We start from the raw sequence: 14,374 nt of genomic DNA on the forward strand, positions 1-14,374 counted from the left end.
ATTAGTACCTAAAGTTATCTTGTCTCCGTGAAACTTGAAGTTCAAATTTGTTTGAAAAGTAAGGAGCTGAAAATTTAGTTTTCAGAAATAATCAAGGTATGAGATATATGTGATATCTAAGACCTTATTGCAAGATGATAGAATATAAATTTGGTGAGACTACATAAACTCATAAGTTTTATGGGAATGTATGAAGGTTGAAGACGCCAGGCGTCACAATCCTCCAACTATTGGGGCACTAATAATATTCGCATATCCATGAAGTTATCATCCTTAGTATGCACTGTTGCTAAGACTCGTCGTTTCGAAGCATCACGTGATGATCGGGTGTGATAGATTCTACGTGTGCATACAACGGGTGCAAGCCAGATTTGCACATGCGAATACCAAGGTTAAAACTTTACGAGCCTGGCATGTACAGACATGGTCTCGGAAAGTCGTCATGATATAATGGATAAAATTATGAGTGAAATTGTTCATCATATTACAAAGTTACTAATAGTGAAATCTAAAACACTTGTCATATGATGATCAACTTAAAGTAAGAACCTCAAGGTTATTGGTATTTGACCAACAAACCTAGAAGTTAATAATGTTAAAGTGTTTTTCTGAATAATGAGGAAAGCTAAAAGAGAAACTGCAAAAGATATTTTGGAAAAAATAAAAGAAAAGACTAGAAAGTCTAGCTCAGGTGTATATAAATGATATACATGTTATGGTTGTATTCCTAGTTAAGTCACACTATGAAATTCTTGGGTATTAGTACTATATTGGTTGGTATGAAATGTCATACAAAACAACGCAATACAAGAATACAATGGCCTAAGTGACTGACAAGGAATATGATAGGAATGCACGTCTGGAACAAAATAAAGTGTTATTATGTTCGTCGTTAGCATTCTATCTAGCCCTTAGAATTTATAATAAAGAACTTAATAATTGTTATTTTGCTCTGGTCAAATGAAAACAATGAGTTGTTCAAATTATGACATTAATCTATGTATGATGGATAAGTTAATATAAATCTTAATGGTGAAACACACATACATAACACTGACGCTAAAATGCCATAAGGCAAATGATTTGAATTCCACTTATTTGTGGAACCGCTATTTAGGTCATGTTAGAAAGGAACGCATGAAGGAACTCCATGTAAATGGATTTTTGGAGTCATTTGATTTTTGAATCATTTGGCGCTTGCAAATCTTTTCTAAAGAGAATGATTAAAATACCGTTCATAGGCCAAGAGTTGAACGGGCAACTAACTTAGTGGAAAAATACATGATGATGTATGTGGTTCACTAGACATAGTTGTGTGCGGGAGATTCTTCTACTTCATGAAAACTTTCAACAATGAATTGAGTATATGTGGATATATTCGATAAGGAAGAAGTTTGAAATTTTTGAATGGATTCAAATAAATTTCAATATGAAGTGGAAATCATCGTAATAGAAAAATCAAATATCTATGATTGGATCATGGTGGAAATATTTGAATTACGAGTTTTAGCAAACATCTAAGAGAGTCATGAAATTGTTTTACAACTCACGTTTCTTGGAGTATCATAATGATGATATAGTATCCGAGAGATGTATCCAAACCTTGTTGGATTAATGATGAGATAAAATATTATGACGCCATTATATTTTTGTGGATTATGCTTTAGTGACTACCGCTTTTACACTAAATAGAGCATCATCATGATCCGTAGAAATGACACCATACGAGTTATGGCATGGGTATAAACCCTAATAGTCCTTTCTTTAAATTTTGGTCTAAAAGTTTACAACCAAAATCGGATGAATGTCTTTGTTGGTTATCCCAGAGATTTAATTGGGAATTTTTTCCCACGAGACAAAGACAAAAGTGTTTGTCAATGTTTCTTATTTCCGAGAAATTGTTTCTAGTGAAGTATTTGAGTGGGAGGACAATATAATTTGATAAGGTTTATGAACCTGAGCATAATGATCAGAATAGCGCAGCATCGGAATTGGTTTCGGAAACGGCCACGACGATCATGGCTCCCATGACTACAAAGTGTTTTAGCCATGGAGATCAAAGCATATATTGAACCTTGTAGGTATGGTTTACTTTGTGATCAAATACATGATTTGTGGACAAAGCATTGATTTTGAACAATGATAAACCAACTACAAACAAAGAAGTTATGATGGGCCCTGACTCCGTTAAAATGGCTATACGCCATAAAATCCAAGATAGATGAATACTTTTTGAAAGTAAATAGATCTATAAAATTGATGGACTTGGATGAAATATCCTTGAAGAAGCTCGACTTGTTGAAAAGTTGTTTACAACAAAGTTCAAAGAGTTGACTACGATAAGATTATATCTTCCGTAGCGATGCTTATTGTCTATGTGGATTGTTCTAGAAATCGCTACATATTTCTTTATGAGATTTGCTAGTAGGATGGCAAAATACACTACTTAACAGAAGTGTGTATTAAAGGTGTATACAAGATACAACCAATTGTTTTGCTAGTCCGTAGAATACTAGATAGGTATACGAACTTCAATTGGATGAAGTGAGTATCACGGAGTTGGAATCTTCACCAGATGAAATAGTCAAAGAGTTTTTGATTTCATCAGAGACAATGAAGAGGCTTGCATTTGCAAGAAATTAAGTGGGAGCGCTGAGACATATTTATAATACTTTATGTAGATGACATATAGTTGGTTATAAATGATGTAATTGTATACTTGATTAAAAGATTTCATTGAGAATTAACTTCAATGAAAGGATATGGACTGAAACAAATTTAGTGTCAAGATCTATGAAGATAGATTGAAACACATAAATAAGTTTAAGTCAAAGTACATAGGATGGATATTGAAGTAGTTCAATATAGAAATATTAAGAAAATGTTCTTGTCATGTGAAGGTTTAACAAGACTTGAGTGTATCTGACACTCAATGAGTAAAAACACATGAGTGATTATAGATCACGAATAATATGTACACAATCAGATGTCCTATGCTCTAAAAGTGTTATGAGCATGTACCAGAATGATTCATGTGATGATCATTGAAAAACAGTAAGAATATTCTTGAGTACTTAAGAAGAACCAAGTATATATATATATATAATTTTGTATGGAGAAATGACAAACAAATCGCTGTAAGGTGTTACACCGATATTGGTTTTGTCACATATAAAATATAATTTCAATCTCAAATTTGACTAAGTGTTGTTTAAAAGGTAGCACAATGAGTTAGAAGTTGTCTATGTTAGATTTAGAAGAGTTCTAAATATTGTGACGGATTCTACAAACGAAAGGCAGAGTATGTCATTATTTTGACAATGATTGAGGATGTTAAGTCAAGAAGTTCTTTGAGGACTTGGTGTAGTTCCGATAGTGTCAGAACTTTGAAGCTATATTGTGTGTGACAATATTAGTGACATATTTCAGACCGCGGAATTAAGGTTCCACCAGAAGACCAAACATATTTAATGCCGACTCATTTGGAAATGAGTGATGCGTTGAGACGCAAATGAATTACAAAATACATACGGTTCTGAGCATGTCAGATCCGTTGACTAAAACCTCTCTCGTGAGAAAAACATGATAAAGCACCGAAAGGCCAAGGTGTTATATCTTTACAAATGTAAACTAGATTATTGACTCTAGTGCAAGTGGGAGACTGAAGGAGATATGCCCAAGAGGCAATAATAAAAGTGGTTATTATATATCTTTATGTTTATGATAAATGTTTATATATCATGCTATAATTGTATTAACCGAAACATTGATTCATGTGTGATATGTAAACAACAAAGAGTCCCTAGTATGCCTCTTAACTAGCTTGTTGATTAATGGATGATTAGTTTCATAATCATGAACATTGGATGTTATTAATAACAAGGTTATATCATTGTATGAATGATGTAATGGACACACCCAATTAAGCATAGCATAAGATCACGTTATTAAGTTATTTGCTGTAAGCTTTCGATACATAGTTACCTAGTCCTTATGACCATGAGATCATGTAAATCACTTATACCGGAAAGGTACTTTGATTACATCAAACGCCACTGCGTAAATGGGTGGTTATAAAGGTGGGATTAAGTATCCAGAAAGTATGAGTTGAGGCATATGGATCAACAGTGGGATTTGTCCATCCCGATGACGGATAGATATACTCTGGGCCCTCTCGGTGGAATGTCGTCTAATGTCTTGCAAGCATATGAATAAGTTCATAAGAGACCACATACCACGGTACGAGTAAAGAGTACTTGTCAGGAGACGAGGTTGAACAAGGTATAGAGTGATACCGATGATCAAACCTCGGACAAGTAAAATATCGCGTGACAAAGGGAATTGGTATCGTATGTGAATGGTTCATTCGATCACTAAGTCATCGTTGAATATGTGGGAGCCATTATGGATCTCCAGATCCCGCTATTGGTTATTGGTCAGAGAGAAGTCTCAACCATGTCTACATAGTTCACGAACCGTAGGGTGACACACTTAAGGTTTGATGTTGAAATGGTAGAACTTGAATATGGAATGGAGTTCGAAGTTTTGTTCGAAGTCCCGGATGAGATCCCGGACATCACGAGGAGTTCCGGAATGGTCCGGAGAATAAGATTCATATATAGGAAGTCATATTCCAAGTTTGGAAATGATCCGGTGCATTTATGGCAGGTTCTAGAAGGTTCTAGAAAAGTCCGGAAGAATAGCACTATGGAAGGTGGAGTCCCGGAGGAACTCCACTAGCATGGCCGGCCAGCCCTAAGGGGAAGGAATCCTAGGTGGATTCCACCTGAGGTGGCCGGCCACCCCACCTAAGGAAAAGGTGGGAGTCCCACCTTGGGTAGGACTCCCTCCTTGAGTAGGTTTCTCACCTTTGGGAAGTTTTGGTGTTGGGGTCTTATTCGAAGACTTGGACTACAACTCTTGGGGCTTCCACCTATATAATGAGGGGCATAGGAGAGGGGGCTGACCACCACAAGCCCATAGCTTGGCCGCACCCCTAGGTGGCCGGCCACCCCCTCTCCCAAACCCTAGCCGCCCACTCTCTCCTCCTCTTCTCCCGCACGCTTAGCGAAGCTCCGCCGGAGATCTCCACCGCCACCGCCACCATGCCGTCGTGCTGCCGGATTCAAGGAGGAGCTAATACTTCCGCTGCCCGCTGGAACGGGGAGAAGGACGTCGTCTTCATCAACACCGAACGTGTGACCGAGTACGGAGGTGCTGCCCGATCGTGGCACCGTGATCAAGATCTTCTACGCGCTTTTGCAAGCGGCAAGTGATCGTCTACCGCAGCAATAAGAGCTTACTCTTATAGGCTTTGGAAATCTTCAAGGGTTAGTCTTGATCATCCCCTCGTTGCTCCCGTCTTCTAGATTGCATCTTGGCTTGGATTGCGTTCTCGCGGTAGGAAAATTTTTGTTTTCTATGCAACGAATCCCTACAAAAATAACATTTGTCACCCCTGGAACATTTGGGTAGGAAGAAAAAAAATACAGATTCTTTTTACCAGATCAGAATGAGATCAGTGCAAATCTGTACAAACCCAGCACGACCAAGCGAAAACCAGCAGGAATAGGAATAGGCATTACGACCGGAAAATCAAGAGAAATCAAACACATCAGACGACTGCGGCGCGCTCGATCAGATAGATAGAAGTCGGCTTCTTGGGCACGGGACGGCACCGCCACCGTGGTGGTGATGGGTCTTGCTGGTGGGGCCGTAGGGCCTCTCGGAAGACGAAGACGGAGCCGGGGCTGCCCCCACGACGGCCAAGCGCCGCATCAGCTCATGCCAACCACGGCCAGTGCGTCCCGCTGAAGATCTTACCGGCCGAAGGTCTGGACGCGGGCCATGCGCCGGTTCGACTCACCGGCCGCTGCGCCCCGCGGAATCCCTCCACCACACGAGCTAGCTCGAGCTCAAGGGCGCATGCCCGCACGACCACGCCGGCAACATCGACGACAAGGCCCTAGCCGGCGCAGCCCGGTCACCCGCCACCGTTGGTGCCATGGCTGTGTCGGCGGCGAGCTTCTCTGGGGAGTTCGAGCTGCTGTTCGGCATGAGAATTAACCAATATGCACGAAATTGAGTTTATTGATGAAAAAATGTGTTTACTAATTTTGTGTTCCAAAATTATTGATTTTGACTATCCCATCATTGATTATTTTGGAGTACTCCCTGATACGTCTCCGACGTATCGATAATTTCTTATGTTCCATGCCACATTATTGATGATATCTACATGTTTTATGCATACTTTATGTCATTATTATGCGTTTTCCGGAACTAACCTATTGACGAGATGCCGAAGGGCCAGTTGCTATTTTCTGCTGTTTTTGGTTTCAGAAATCCTAGTAAGGAAATATTCTCGGAATTGGACGAAATCAACGCCCAGCATCTTAGAATCCCCGGAAGCATCCAGAACAGCCGAGAGTCGCCAGAGGGGGCCACAGGGGCCCCAGATGATAGGCCAGCGCGGCCCAGGCCCTGGCCGCGCCACCCTATGGTGTCGTCGCCTCGTTGACCTTCTGATGCCGCCTCTTCGCCTATATAAAGGTCCCAGACCTAAAACCTCGATACGGAAAAGCCACGGTACGAGAAACCTTCCAGAGCCACCGCCATCGCGAAGCCAAGATCTGGGGGACAGGACTCTCTGTTCCGGCACGCCGCCGGGACGGGGAAGTGCCCCCGGAAGGCTTCTCCATCGACACCACCGCCATCTTCATCACCGCTGCTGTCTCCCATGAGGAGGGAGTAGTTCTCCATCGAGGCTCGGGGCTGTACCGGTAGCTATGTGGTTCATCTATCTCCTATGTACTTCAATACAATAATCTCATGAGCTGCCTTATATGATTGAGATTCATATGATGATGCTTGTAATCTAGATGTCGTTATGCTAGTCAAGTGAGTTTTACTTATGTGATCTCCGGAGACTCCTTGTCCCACGTGTGTAAAGGTGACAGTGTGTGCACCGTGTGGGTCTCTTAGGCTATATTTCACAGAATACTTATTCACTGTTATGAATGGCATAGTGAAGTGCTTATTTATATCTCTTTATGATTGCAATGTGTTTTGTATCACAATTTATCTGTGTGCTACTCTAGTGATGTTATTAAAGTAGTTTATTCCTCCTGCACGGTGTAATGGTGACAGTGTGTGCATCCATGTTAGTACTTGGCGTAGGCTATGATTGTGATCTCTTGTAGATTATGAAGTTAACTATTGCTATGATGGTATTGATGTGATCTATTCCTCCTACATAGTGTGAAGGTGACAGTGTGCATGCTATGTTAGTACTTGGTTTAGTTGTGTTGATCTGTCATGCACTCTAAGGTTATTTAAATATGAACATTGAATTGTGGAGCTTGTTAACTCCGGCATTGAGGGTTCGTGTAATCCTACGCAATGGTGTTCATCATCCAACAAGAGGGTGTAGAGTATGCATTTTTCTATTCTGTTATGTGATCAAAGTTGAGAGTGTCCACTAGTGAAAGTCTAATCCCTAGGCCTTGTTCCTAAATACTGCTATCGCTTGTTTACTGTTTTACTGCGTTACTACTGCGTTACATTACCGCTTGTTTATCGTCCCGGGCAAAGCACTTTTCTGGTGCCGTTGCTACTGCTCATATATATATTCATACCACCTGTATTTCACTATCTCTTCGCCGAACTAGTGCACCTATTAGGTGTGTTGGGGACACAAGAGACTTCTTGCTTTGTGGTTGCAGGGTTGCATGAGAGGGATATCTTTGACCTCTTCCTCCCTGAGTTCGATAAACCTTGGGTGATCCACTTAAGGGAAACTTGCTGCGGTTCTACAAACCTCTGCTCTTGGAGGCCCAACACTGTCTACAAGAATAGAAGCACCCGTAGACATCAAGCTATTTTCTGGCGCCGTTGCCGGGGAGGAAAGGTAAAAGGCACTCATACTCCGGTTCCTGTGTAACAAGATTTTTTCAAGGCGTCATTGTGTTTGTGCTCGAAGCTATTTCCTTTTGATCCTGCAATTGCATCTTTTTGTTTCTTGTTTACACTAGTTTGGCATAATGGAAAACAACAAAAATATGAGAGATCTTTATGAACTTTATCTTGAATTAGGACATGATGTGTTTGAAGAGAGAATTAAAAAACCCATGGAACTTTATATGCATGCTAATGGGAATGTTATTAATATGAATGCTTTGAACACTATTGTTGCTAATGCTATGGAAAATTCTAAGCTTGGGGACGCTGGTTTTGATGAGCATGATCTTTTTAGTCCCCCAAGCATTGAGGAGGATATTTTCTTTGATGATACTTTACCTCCTATTTATGATGATTATAATGATTGTAGTCTTTTGGTACCACCTGTTATGGAGGATAAATTTGATTATGATTACAATATTCCTCCTATATTTGATGATGAGAATAATAATGATAGCTACTTTGTTGAATTTGCTCCCACTATTACTAATAAAATTGATTATGCTTATGGGAGTAGCAATAATTTTATGCATGAGACTCATGATAAGAATGCTTTATGTGATAGTTATATTGTTGAGTTTGCTCATGATGCTACTGAAAGTTATTATGAGAGAGGAAAATATGGTGGTAGAAATTTTCATGTTACTAAAACACCTCTCTATGTGCTGAAATTTTTGAAACTACACTTGTTTTATCTTCCTATGCTTGTTACTTTGCTCTTCATGAACTTGTTTATTTACAAGATTCCTATGCATAGGAAGCATGTTAGACTTAAATGTGTTTTGAATTTGCCTCTTGATGCTCTCTTTTTCTTCAAAAACTATTTCTTGCGAGTGCATCATTAAAACTGCTGAGCTCATCTTAATGGCTAAAAAGAAAGAACTTCTTGGGAGATAACCCATGTGTTTATTTTGCTACAGTGCTTTGTTTTTATTTTGTGTCTTGGAAGTTTTTTACTACTGTAGCAACCTCTCCTTATCTTAGTTTTGTGTTTTGTTGTGCCAAGTAAAGTCGTTGATAGAAAGGTTCATACTAGATTTGGATTACTGCGCAGAAACAGATTTCTTTGCTGTCACGAATCTGGGAAAAAATTCTCTGTAGGTAACTCAGAAAATTATGCCAATTTACGTGAGTGATCCTCAGATATGTACGCAACTTTCATTCAATTTGAGCATTTTCATTTGAGCAAGTCTGGTGCCTCAATAAAATTCGTCAATACGAACTGTTCTGTTTTGACAGATTCTGCCTTTTATTTCGCATTGCCTGTTTTGTTATGTTCGATGGATATTTCGATTCCATTGACTTTCAGTAGCTTTGTGAAATGTCCAGAAGTGTTAAGAATGATTATGTCACCTCTGAACATGTATATTTTTGATTGTGCACTAACCCTCTAATGAGTTGTTCTAAGTTTGGTGTGGAGGAAGTTTTCAAGGATCAAGAGAGGGAGATGATACAACATGATCAAGGAGAGTGAAAGCTCTAAGCTTGGGGATGTCCCGGTGGTTCACCCCTGCATATATCAAGAAGACTCAAGCGTCTAAGCTTTGGGATGCCCAAGGCATCCCCTTCTTCATCGACAACATTATCAGGTTCCTCCCCTGAAACTATATTTTTATTCCATCACATCTTATGTGCTTTTCTTGGAGCGTCGGTTTGTTTTTGTTTTTGTTTTGTTTGAATAAAATGGATCCTAGCATTCTTTGTGTGGGAGAGAGACACGCTCCGCTGTAGCATATGGACAAGTATGTCCTTAGGCTTTACTCATAGTATTCATGGCGAAGTTTCTTCTTCGTTAAATTGTTATATGGTTGGAATTGGAAAATGATACATGTAGTAAATTGTCTTGGATAATGTGATACTTGGCAATTGTTGTGCTCATGTTTAAGCTCTTGCATCATATACTTTGCACCTATTAATGAAGAAATACATAGAGCTTGCTAAAATTTGGTTTGCATAATTGGTCTCTCTAAGGTCTAGATAATTTCTAGTAAAGAGTTTGAACAACAAGGAAGACGGTGTAGAGTCTTATAATGTTTACAATATGTCTTTTATGTGAGTTTTGCTGCACCGGTTCATCCTTGTGTTTGTTTCAAATAGCCTTGCTAGCCTAAGCCTTGTATCGAGAGGGAATACTTCTCATGCATCCAAAATACTTGAGCCAACCACTATGCCATTTGTGTCCACCATACCTACCTACTACATGGTATTTCTCCGCCATTCCAAAGTAAATTGCTTGAGTGCTACCTTTAAAACAATTCAAAATTTATCACCTCTGATTTGTGTCAATGTTTTATAGCTCATGAGGAAGTATGTGGTGTTTATCTTTCAATCTTGTTGGGCAACTTTCACCAATGGACTAGTGGCTTCATCCGCTTATCCAATAGTTTTGCAAAAAGAGCTGGCAATGGGATTCCCAGTCCCAAATTAATTAACAAAAATAGACACTCCTCCATGGTATGTGATTGTTGGACGGCACCCGAAGGATTCGGTTAGCCATGGCTTGAGAAAGCAAAGGTGGGGAGGAGTGTCATCATAATAAAACTAAAATAAAAAGGCACTCCTTCATGGTATGAGATTGTTGGCAGGCACCCGAAGGATTCGGTTAGCCATGGTTTGTGAAAGAAAGGTTGGAAGGAGTGCCACCCAAAAATAAAATAAAATGGGAGCCTTTGAAGGTTTGTCTGGCAAGGGCGTTAGAGTGCCCACTACCATTCGTTGACAACAACAAACACCTCTCAAAACTTTACTTTTATGATCTCTATTTGTTTTCAAAAACCAAAGCTCTAGCACAAATATAGCAATCGATGCTTTCCTCTTTGAAGGACCTTTCTTTTCACTTTTATTGTTGAGTCAGTTCACCTATTTCTCTCCACCTCAAGAAGCAAACACTTGTGTGAACTGTGCATTGATTCCTACATACTTGCATATTGCACTTATTATATTACTCTATGTTGACAATATCCATGAGATATACATGTTACAAGTTGAAAGCAACTGCTGAAACTTAATCTTCCATTGTGTTGCTTCAATGCCTTTACTTTGAATTATTGCTTTATGAGTTAACTCTTATGCAAGACTTATTGATGCTTGTCTTGAAGTACTATTCATGAAAAGTCTTTGCTATATGATTCATTTGTTTACTCATGTCATATACATTGTTTTGATCGCTGCATTCACTACATATGCTTTACAATAGTATGATCAAGGTTATGATGGCATGTCACTCCAGAAATTATCTTTGTTTATCGTTTACCTGCTCGGGACGAGCAGAAACTAAGCTTGGGGATGCTGATACGTCTCCGACGTATCGATAATTTCTTATGTTCCATGCCACATTATTGATGATATCTACATATTTTATGCATACTTTATGTCATTATTATGCGTTTTCCGGAACTAACCTATTGACGAGATGCCGAAGGGCCGCTTGTCAAGTCATTGTTTTTGGTTTCAGAAATCCTAGTAAGGAAATATTCTCGGAATTGGACGAAATCAACGCCCAGCATCTTAGAATCCCCGGAAGCATCCAGAACAGCCGAGAGTCGCCAGAGGGGGGCCACAGGGGCCCCAGATGATAGGCCGGCGCGGCCCAGGCCCTGGCCGCGCCGCCCTATGGTGTCGTCGCCTCGTTGACCTTCTGACGCCGCCTCTTTGCCTATATAAAGGTCCCAGACCTAAAACCTCGATACGGAAAAGCCACGGTACGAGAAACCTTCCAGAGCCGCCGCCATCGCGAAGCCAGGATCTGGGGGACAGGACTCTCTGTTCCGGCACGCCGCCGGGACGGGGAAGTGCCCCCGGAAGGCTTCTCCATCGACACCACCGCCATCTTCATCACCGCTGCTGTCTCCCATGAGGAGGGAGTAGTTCTCCATCGAGGCTCGGGGCTGTACCGGTAGCTATGTGGTTCATCTCTCTCCTATGTACTTCAATACAATAATCTCATGAGCTGCCTTACATGATTGAGATTCATATGATGATGCTTGTAATCTAGATGTCGTTATGCTAGTCAAGTGAGTTTTACTTATGTGATCTCCGGAGACTCCTTGTCCCACGTGTGTAAAGGTGACAGTGTGTGCACCGTGTGGGTCTCTTAAGCTATATTTCACAGAATACTTATTCACTGTTATGAATGGCATAGTGAAGTGCTTATTTATATCTCTTTATGATTGCAATGTGTTTTGTATCACAATTTATCTGTGTGCTACTCTAGTGATGTTATTAAAGTAGTTTATTCCTCCTGCACGGTGTAATGGTGACAGTGTGTGCATCCGTGTTAGTACTTGGCGTAGGCTATGATTGTGATCTCTTGTAGATTATGAAGTTAACTATTGCTATGATGGTATTGATGTGATCTATTCCTCCTACATAGTGTGAAGGTGACAGTGTGCATGCTATGTTAGTACTTGTTTTAGTTGTGTTGATCTGTCATGCACTCTAAGGTTATTTAAATATGAACATTGAATTGTGGAGCTTGTTAACTCCGGCATTGAGGGTTCGTGTAATCCTACGCAATGGTGTTCATCATCCAACAAGAGGGTGTAGAGTATGCATTTATCTATTCTGTTATGTGATCAAAGTTGAGAGTGTCCACTAGTGAAAGTCTAATCCCTAGGCCTTGTTCCTAAATACTGCTATCGCTTGTTTACTGTTTTACTGCGTTACTACTGCTGCGTTACTACTGCTTGTTTACTGTCCTGGGCAAAGCACTTTTCTGGTGTCGTTGCTACTGCTCATATATATATTCATACCACCTGTATTTCACTATCTCTTCGCCGAACTAGTGCACCTATTAGGTGTGTTGGGGACACAAGAGACTTCTTGCTTTGTGGTTGCAGGGTTGCATGAGAGGGATATCTTTGACCTCTTCCTCCCTGAGTTCGAAAAACATTGGGTGATCCACTTAAGGGAAACTTGCTGCTGTTTTACAAACCTCTGCTCTTGGAGGCCCAACACTGTCTACAAGAATAGAAGCACCCGTAGACATCACTCCCTCCATACCGGATTAATGGGCAATTACGCACTTTGACAACATGTTTAACTACAAATTTGATCAATAAAATATGAGATATATGCCATAAAAATTATATCATTGGATTCGTATTCAAAAAATGTTTCTAATAATATAATTTTTTGATATATATTTTATATTTTGTTAACCAAATTAGTAATCAAATTTATTTCTCGAAGTGCGTATTTGCCCATTAATCCGGTATGGAGGGAGTGCCAATTGACTATTTCCATCCTCTCCCCTTGAGTATCGGTTGAAGTAGCATTAAAAACACGGATAATGCATGTTGTATTCCTATTCCAGAAATCAAACCAACCGTATTCATTGGGGGCTATATTAAATCCGAATTTCAGACAACCTATTCGACGCAGCTGATTACATCCTCGCGCGTTACCAGGTTTCAAAAGTGCGGGTCGGTCTCTAGGTGGGTTATGTTAGGGCATGTACAATGGTATGGAAGGCACATCTTCTCTTAGTAGTCCATGTCATCTAGAAAAGACGTTAATATTAGTGGTGCAATGCATTATCTCTTATTGTTATCCCTTACAATAAATGAGAATTAATTATTTCTAAAAAGAAATTGTGTGGCTAAGGGAATGCAAGTCGTACAATGGGGAAAATAGCTTTCTCTTATTTCATAAGAGATCATCCCTTAGCTAAGGGAAGACAACCTTCTCTTTCTTACTTCTCTCTCCTCCAACTAAGCAAAAATCTGATGTGGCAAGTCTAAGGGAAGGCTCACGTCACCGCATTGTACATGCCCTTAGGATAATTTGGCTTCCGCTACATTTATGAGATAAAGTAGTATCTATACTACCATATCTGTCGGATATCCGTTCAATTAATACCCTCATTTACATCCATAACTAGCAAAATTTTAAAAAATGACATACCATATCCTAAAAAGCAGACAAATTTGTGCTCAGGTGTTCTGCTCTTGTAACTAAGCCTTCTAGACAGGCATATTTTCTGCACCTTCTTCTCGAGAAAGAGATGAGAAAAAGAACAAGCATATTACGCGCACTGAAACTGGGAACGGATTGCTCGGCCGTGCAAAAACCGCAAGCTCGTGAATTTGACCGGCGCATGAAAGCGTGCTTGACCCACCGGTGAGCGGTGAAGAGCCCCGGATGGCGCCATGGCGGCTCACGTGCAAGGGAGCCGGGAGGAAGCCGCTGGGAAGCTTCATGGGCTGGGAGGTATCGCCGGCCGTGTCTGTGGCAACCACGGCGCCACCACCGACCACCTCGGCATGCTGCCCACAAGATCCAATCTCTCATCTGTGCTCGAGCCTAGTATATACTCCCCTTCCTCTTTGGACCACACTGCTCGAGGAACTTGGGCCTGTGTGAGTCCAGCTTGTGCCACTTACAGCCGGACCCACCAGGGCTTGACATGTGGACA

Source organism: Lolium perenne, chromosome 1 (assembly GCF_019359855.2).
Source record: "Lolium perenne isolate Kyuss_39 chromosome 1, Kyuss_2.0, whole genome shotgun sequence".
NCBI lineage: Eukaryota > Viridiplantae > Streptophyta > Magnoliopsida > Poales > Poaceae > Lolium > Lolium perenne.